Genomic DNA, 8,290 nt, shown 5'->3' with positions numbered 1-8,290 from the left:
AAAAGATACAAATACTAAAATGCCCTCTATGCTACAACATAAACTAATACCTCACAGAGGTACAATGGTAAAGACTATAACATAAATAAAAATAATATATAAAAATACATCATAAATAAAGACTCCTAATTGTAGCTATCGATCTATGATTCCTTCGGTGATAGACGTGACAGAATTTCCTATTGATGTCCTCATCAAAGAGATAGCTAGTTGTCATTGACCTTTATTACAGTTGCTTCCTTTCTTTCTTCCACAAAGACATCAGGCCATGCAAAGGAAGTGATAAGCTCGCTATTAAGTTGATTAGGTTTTGGTTCAATTCGGGCTGGTCCATGATAGATTGAATTGATTCAAGCACTTTCGAGCCCAAATTTGATGTATTCAATCATGCATGATCAGGGGTGTTAATTTTTGACACGACCTAAAAATTTTGGGTTGAGGGTCAACCCGTTTGAGAAGCAGGTCAAGTTTAGAATTCTGAGCCGTTTGTAAAATTGGGTTGGGTTCGGGTTGACCCGGAAACCCGAAACCAACTTGGGTTGACCCGAGAATATCATGCTTGTCGGCGTCGTCCCGTGACTGCGTCTAGTCGAGTCGTCTTGTGGCCACCAAACCTGCATTATCAATTGCCTCTATGCTGCAGGCCCCCAGCTTGTCATGACCCAACCCAACCGGAACGGATCCCATCTCGTTGAGTCGCGACAGATAACCCCAGGATCTAGCTTTAGAATTTGTTTTCAGACTTTCTTCCAATACACAAATGAATACAGAAACACATAGCTACTACAAACTTCCAAATACACAGAAACTCATCCATATTTTTTTCTTTTTCTATCATTCATCAAAATAATCATATACATTACATTACATGACTACTGATAGAAAGTACATAATTGAAAAATAAACTAGCCATGACTGTATAAAAATCAAAAGTACCAAAAATACATAATACTTCAAATCAGTTCCTGAACGGCTAGTCCAAAACTTCCTTCCCTTTCTCAGAATCTGAAAACCATGAAGATAGCCACAGTGAGCTAACAGCTCAACAAGATCACACTAACCGATCTAAATTCTCAGATTCTCACATTCAAAATACATCACAAAAACTTTAAAACAGTTTATTCAAATAGTCGTACAGAATTTAGATAATCGTATAAAAATCATATAATCAGACAGAATACAGATATTCGTACATAATAGATAAACAAACGGAATTCAGATAACAGATACAGAAGAACTGAATCAAATTCATATCACAGAATCATTCAAATCAGATTTTAAATCACATTCAAATCAGAGTTCAGATCAAATTTCAAATAACATTTCAAATCAAAGTTCAGATCAGATTTCAAATCACATTTCAAATCAGAGTTCATATCACATTTCATATCACATTTCAAAATCATACTTCAAATCAGATTTCAAATCACATTTCAAATCACATTCCCCTGACCTAGACAGAATCTCAAAGGATTCTGATCCCTTATGCCTCCCTTCCCTGATACAGACAAAATCACAAGGGATTCTTACACCTTATGTCTCCCTTTATGCTTATAGCACCATAATATATTAGATATACAGAATTATCAGATAAGAATTCATTTTCATATTCCCTGACCCAGACAGAATCTCAAAGGATTCTGGCCCCTTATGCCTCCCTTCCCTGTCACAGACAGAATATCGAAGGATTCTTGCCCCTTATAACTCCCTTCTGATATCATTCAATCATATAAAACATCAAATCATCACATCATACCAAATACAGAGTAATTGAGCACATATCAAAATTTCACCTTTTTTTGTATAGCAACAGACAACAGAGAGCCAATGAATAAAAAATGCATAATTGCAGAAAATTACCAAATTATTAGAAATCGTATAAAATAACATTTCAAAGTTTTTATTGTACTGAAGCAGTATTTTTTGATATCCAGAAAATTTTATATATTCGATAAAAACCACACATTTCAAAATATACGGTGCAAAATTTCTAGAAAATATTCAAAACATGTAAAATCATAATCTCTATGATATACCAAAAGTTACACAGTAAAAGTTTTACCGGTACAAAGTTATACCCGTTTTTCACTAACGGAAACAAAACTTTAATCAAAATATTCGTCAAAACTCACATTTCTAAAATTGAGACTGGCATAATGTGCCTTACCTGGAGTAGAACAACTTTCCCAACTTCGGCGACGGACGAAAACGGACTGAAGTCGCCCAAAACGTGGCTTTTCTTCCTCTTTCCTTCTCTTTCTCTCTCCTCTTTCTCTCTCTTCAAAACGAATCAAACCATTCTGAAAAATCCAAAACAAAGCAGAACATGAAAAAAGAGGGTTTCACACAGCTGGCTTCGAAGTTGCATCTGGTTGAGTCATCAATGACTTGATGTTGTCCAGCCTGTGTGTCGTTAAAGTCCAAACCCGTTTCAACGTCATCCCGTTCTGTAGTGCATGTGAATACGCCTACGATCTGGTCGAGTTATCTTGTCGTTGATGTCACCCGGTTCCTTGGGTCCTGTATTACGCGCGATGCGTGTGAACCCTAACCCGCACGGGTCCAATCTGGTCAATCCGGTAACCTGCAAGAGTCGGGTTGACTATCCTGACCAATTTTCAAAACCGGGCAAGGTTAGGAACAACCAGTTTGCACTGAAGCCAACTTGGATTCGACCCGAACTCGAGACATCGACCACACCCCTACATGAACTTCGCTTGATACTTTGATGTTTGTTTGCATAAGAAATTGTGGTGTATCATACCACCAATTTAGCCAATTTGGGCAAGATTACATTGTTATTCATTATATTATGTGCCTTGAGGTTCATGATGCACATAAAATTAAGCTTAATTTGATTAAAACTTATATAATCCTAATAGAGCACCATTAACATTAATCTCCATGAATTGAGGTGGTCTTATAGGGAATTTTTTTCTTTCTGTGCTTTCAAAGAATAGAGAGCTTGGAAAATGCTATGGGCGTGGTAAATATTATTCGCCAAAAAAGAATTTCTGCATTTCAACACAATTGTGCCAAATTTTGTTTATGAATTATGAAGATTATTACAGACTAATTATGACTTTTTTTTTTCACATAATGTTTGGCATATATGGCATCTCGTCTAAAAGATTCTTACAATCATAAAACTGTATTTATAAAGGAAAAGGACGAAATTATTGAAGATATTTAGACTCAAATTTAATAAAATAATTTTATGATGAAGAAAGATATTTTTAAATAAAATAATATAAATTTTATTATTTAATTATATATTATACTAAATCAATAACTTGACAAATTTTCTCACCCAAGAAAAGCATCAATCAAATTTAAAATATTAAAAAATATATATTTTGCATTAAAGAATATATTGAATTTGAGACGACTTTTTTATGTTTTCTTAAAATAACTATTTTTTATAATATGTTTAATTTTTGTACTAAATAGCTATTTAAAAAAGTAGTAAGAAAGCCCAAAAAAGCGCTACATCTTCACAAATACATTCTTATTCAATAAGAATAAACATCAACATACTTTTGCCGGCTTCCCATTACCCATAAAATGGATTAAACAATGTTTAGTGTGTTGCTGATGGATTCAAATATACTTTTAGAAGGTTATGAAGGAGGATATGGGATAGAGATTATATCAAATTATTTTCTACAGATTTAGATTTAATTTGAAAATTAAATTTGATTTTAAAATTTGAAATTAATACAGAATAGGTCAATTCTGAGTCAATTCAATATTATTTTTTTATTTATTAAAATTTTTATGAGGTGAGAGCGAAAGAAAAAATCTATTAGGCTGATAGAGGGAGATGATTTTTTTTATTTATTTTTCAATTCAAAATTTTTAAATCACATATAAAATAGGGGTGTCAATATTTGACACGACTCGAAAACACTACTTGAATCTAATCCGATTTTGAAACGGGTTGGGTTTGGGTCTATAAATCTGACATGTTTGATATTTCGGGTCAGGTTCGGGTTGACCCAGAAACTCGAAAGCGAATCGATTGACCCGGATCTGCCTCTGCCACGCACGGGTTATGCCTCGTAGTCCCAGACCTTGCCAATTCCCCACTCCGATATAGAGAAACATGCTGATTTTCTTCACCTTAGATAGACACTCCAACTCTCACATGCAAAAATCCCCCTCTCCCGACTCATTGCTCCTGTTCTCACTCTCTGGTTCGAATGAGCTTGGCCTAAGCCCCTCCCTCACTCTTCTTCCTCGATCGTAACAGTCACACTTGACGACTCTTTAATGATCTTCTCAAGAGGAAAATCTCAAGAGGAAAATTTTTTTAATGAGATTAGTTTCTTTTATTTTAGATCCGTTTTAGGACATTATTTTAAATTTGATGATCTTCTCAAGAGGAAAATCTCAACTAAATTTCTCGTAAAAATATGAAGTGTTGAGGCGATAATAATTTAAAAAAAATACTAAAGCTCGATAAGTATAAACTAATCGTACATGAACTAAGCACAAATCAAACATGAACATCTATGATTTTAAACAAACCAAGCTTGTATGCCAACATAAAATTTTGAATTGAACTCGAATCAAATTTGACCAATCTGATAGTAGATAAGCTCAAACATGAACAAGCACCTACTCGACTCAACTCGATTCATTTTGCAGCCCGATAGAGAGATGATTTACCAATGCCATGATGTTTTAAGAAAACATTACAAGACACATTGGTCTCTTCATGAGAAATGCACTAGAAAGATGATTGAATTGATTGGGTTAGCTCAATCTAGTCTGAATCATATTGTTAATATTTTTGGGTCTATTTAGGCCCAAATTTGATGGATTCAAGCATGCATAATCCTATATGAGCATGCTCAAGTGAGAGTTTAATCAAACCATGTTAAGCTCTACTCAGAAACAAATTTTTATTGCACTTTTAAACTCATATTTTGTTATATATATTGATTGTGTATACTCATATTCTTATATTTATATTTATAAAAATATATGCATCAATCTACAACGATAATTATATTCTATAATTTTTATATAACTTTTAAATAGATTTCATGTTCATGATAGCTTATTTTGCGCTCAATAAATTACAAGTTTAATACAAATATAAATTTTGGCTTATTTGCTTAACAAGCCCAACCAACAAAAGCTTCCTTTGAGATGATTTTCTTATTATTTATAAAAGAGTTTTTTAGTATAAATAATTCTTAATTAATAACTTTTGTAAAAAAAATTATTTTAGAAAGTAATTAAAAAATTATCTCAAACGAAGCATAATTAGATTTAACTGAAAACCAAACGGTAAACTAATGTAAATTGAATTAACAGATGAATAATTACATCAATTCCGAGTAAATATATAAATTAATACAAACGTATATCAACAACCTCACTAGTCCTCTGTCCACAGTCTCCTCAGCCTGTGCAATTAGCTCGTCACGATGCTGCTCTATGAAACAAACTAAGCTTGTATTGATTTAATGAAGCCACATGTAATGATAATTGATTAATTGAATATAATAAATAATTAATTGGATAAGTGATAATTGATATGGCCGATGACCATCTAAGAATTAATTGGGATAAAAGATGTTAGAAACATCACATTAAAGTTGGATGTCATGTCTTGCTAAATCATACATTGATACATGCATATATTGATAGCAATGATTGATATTGGCATATATATTAATATCATCGACAATATTTGATGTATTAATAATACATAAACAAATGATGCATGCGAATAAATAATATATATTCTTTTAGCGATTTATAAATAATTTTTGCATCATTATTTTATTGCTTTCATTATAATGATCATTTTGAGTTTTATTGATAATATTGAATCATTAACTACATTGGTTGTTATTGATTATATTATATTGAACATATCATAGTGATTCTTTAGCCATTGCATTGAAAGTTTTAGCAAGTTTTAGATTATTATTGGACTTTTGAACTCATTATGGTCGGGGAAAGGGTCAGGACCAGTTGGAGTAATGTTGTTAGAGATCTTTAGGTTTTCTTTAGATTTTGTTCTTCATTTTCTTTTATTCTTTTGTAGTTAGTAGCTTGTGATATATTAGTGACTATAGTGATCTCCTGACTACCATAAATGATATTTTAACAAATGAATAACAAAATATTTTGATGTATATGATTTCAGTTATTTTTGTTGGTTATTATTTATATTGATATTTTATTGAAACTCTGATATATTCTTAAAATGATAAATATATATACAATTCTTTCAAATTTAATTATGGAATGTTACAGGACAAGCCTCAGCAATGATGAGACTGGGAGAAGAAGAGTTTCATTTTTTCATAGAAAATGGGAGAAGGGAAGGGTAAACGACGAAAATAAGGTGCATGAATAAAGTGTTATATTTTTAATTATTTTAATTTAATATTTTTTTATCAAAATCTTAAAAAACTCCATAAAAAATTCAAAGATGAGCTCCTTTAATATTTAATATTTTACAAGCGTTTAAGAAATGATATATCATGCATAAATTATCTAGATTGGGCACAAATCTCGAGGCAAAATCAAGTTGGAAGCTTCAAAAATTAAATCTAGGATCATTTGAACTCCGATTTCAGCAAACTTATATTCAAACTGAGCATCTCGGAAATACGAAGCCAACGACGCCAAATTCAACTCGATCTGAGCTCAAATGAGTCTAAATAGAGGACCCGAAGCGATGTTTGAAAGTTCAAATCACAATTTGAGTTACCAAACGGTTTCTAAACATGACAAGCATATAGTCGAATCGAGCGACTCTACAAGACAAATCCAACGTGCCCAAGATCACCTAATTCTGACATCATTAAGACGTTCAAATGTTTGATGAACGGTACATGATCAAGGGATTCAATATCGGCCGTCTATCCAATCCCTCCCCATTTACCCTTGATATCTCACCTATTTATGGGCCATGCCACTCCATAAATCTATAAATAGACCCTTCATTTCTTTTGAGAGGGGACCCAAGCAAGAAGAAGAGAAGAGAAGAAAAATAGGAGGGAAGAAACTCCTCCTCGACCACCATCGTCCGGAATTCTGCCCGATTTCCATGGAATGTTGAAATTCTACCTGACTTCAAAACAACACCAGAATTTTGCTCGATTTCCAAAGGACGTCAGCATTCTGCCTGACTTCCAAGCGACTCCAGAGTTATGCTCGATCTCCAAGTGACGTCGAAACTCTGACCGACAATGTAACTGGATTTCAATCCAGAAGTGATTCATTGTAATCTGATCGTCCTAACTTTTATGGATGAGTCAGCCTCTTATATCTTAAGAAAACACTAGTGAAACTTTTTCAATTGGGTTTGGCGCCGTGGTTTTTTCCCTTTCCAGGGTTTTCCACATAAAATTTTTGGTGTTCTTTCATCTTATGTTTATATGACAAATATCCGTACGACGCTAAGACGAATACTTTCTAACTCTATCACCACACGTATATTCTAGCCATCAAATAGTTTGGCATCGTATGTGAGAAATATTATCCCATAATTTTAAGTGTTGCTTCGATGGCCAACAGACATAGCAATCATATCATGGGAGCTTCTCGTTCTAACTTCCATCGCTCCAGAAATTAGTCTATGAATCATAGACGTCAAATGTTTGCCTCTTTTTATCCTGGGGGACAAAATGTTGTTGTAGAAGAAAATTCAGGACCTTCCTTAGAAGAAAAAATCTGAAAGATGGATGAATCTCAAAACGAGATCCTTCAACTCATGCGAGAGACTCGGCAACCGACGCTAGCACAACAGGAGGAAGTTCTTCTCCCTCGAGATCCACCACTGCCTGAAGATGTTCAACTTGAACATCTTCAAGTAAAAAATTCCTCTTCCTCCACCAAGGAGGCATCTACAATCGCATTAGAAAAATGAATTTGTGGACACGGCAAGTTTTACACATCCTTTACCCATAACTCGACAACCTTGCATTCTTTTATATCTCCCTGAAGACTTAACCCAATCACACGTAGTTGAGCTCCCTCGCAATGCCCTACATCATGAACTATGGAGATTTGTATGTGAAGAGCTCCCCCGAAGAGATGTGAGGCAAACTCTTCGACAGTAGAACTTCCATGAGTCATCACCTTTAACTGAAGCCATTCTTCAGCACCACATTTCAGTTGACTTCAAACTACCAAGCATCGAGTCCTATGACGGAACATCCGACCCATACGAGCATATCGATCACTATAGAACCATCATGCATATTTAGCGAGCCTCGGATGCACTCATATATTAGGTTTTTCTTGCAATCCTTAAAGGATA

The sequence above is a fragment of the Dendrobium catenatum genome, unplaced genomic scaffold (genome assembly GCF_001605985.2).
Source record: "Dendrobium catenatum unplaced genomic scaffold, ASM160598v2 fragScaff_scaffold_621, whole genome shotgun sequence".
Classification (NCBI taxonomy): Eukaryota; Viridiplantae; Streptophyta; class Magnoliopsida; order Asparagales; family Orchidaceae; genus Dendrobium; species Dendrobium catenatum.
The sequence above is the reverse complement of the archived record's forward strand: the minus strand, read 5'-3'. Positions refer to the sequence as shown.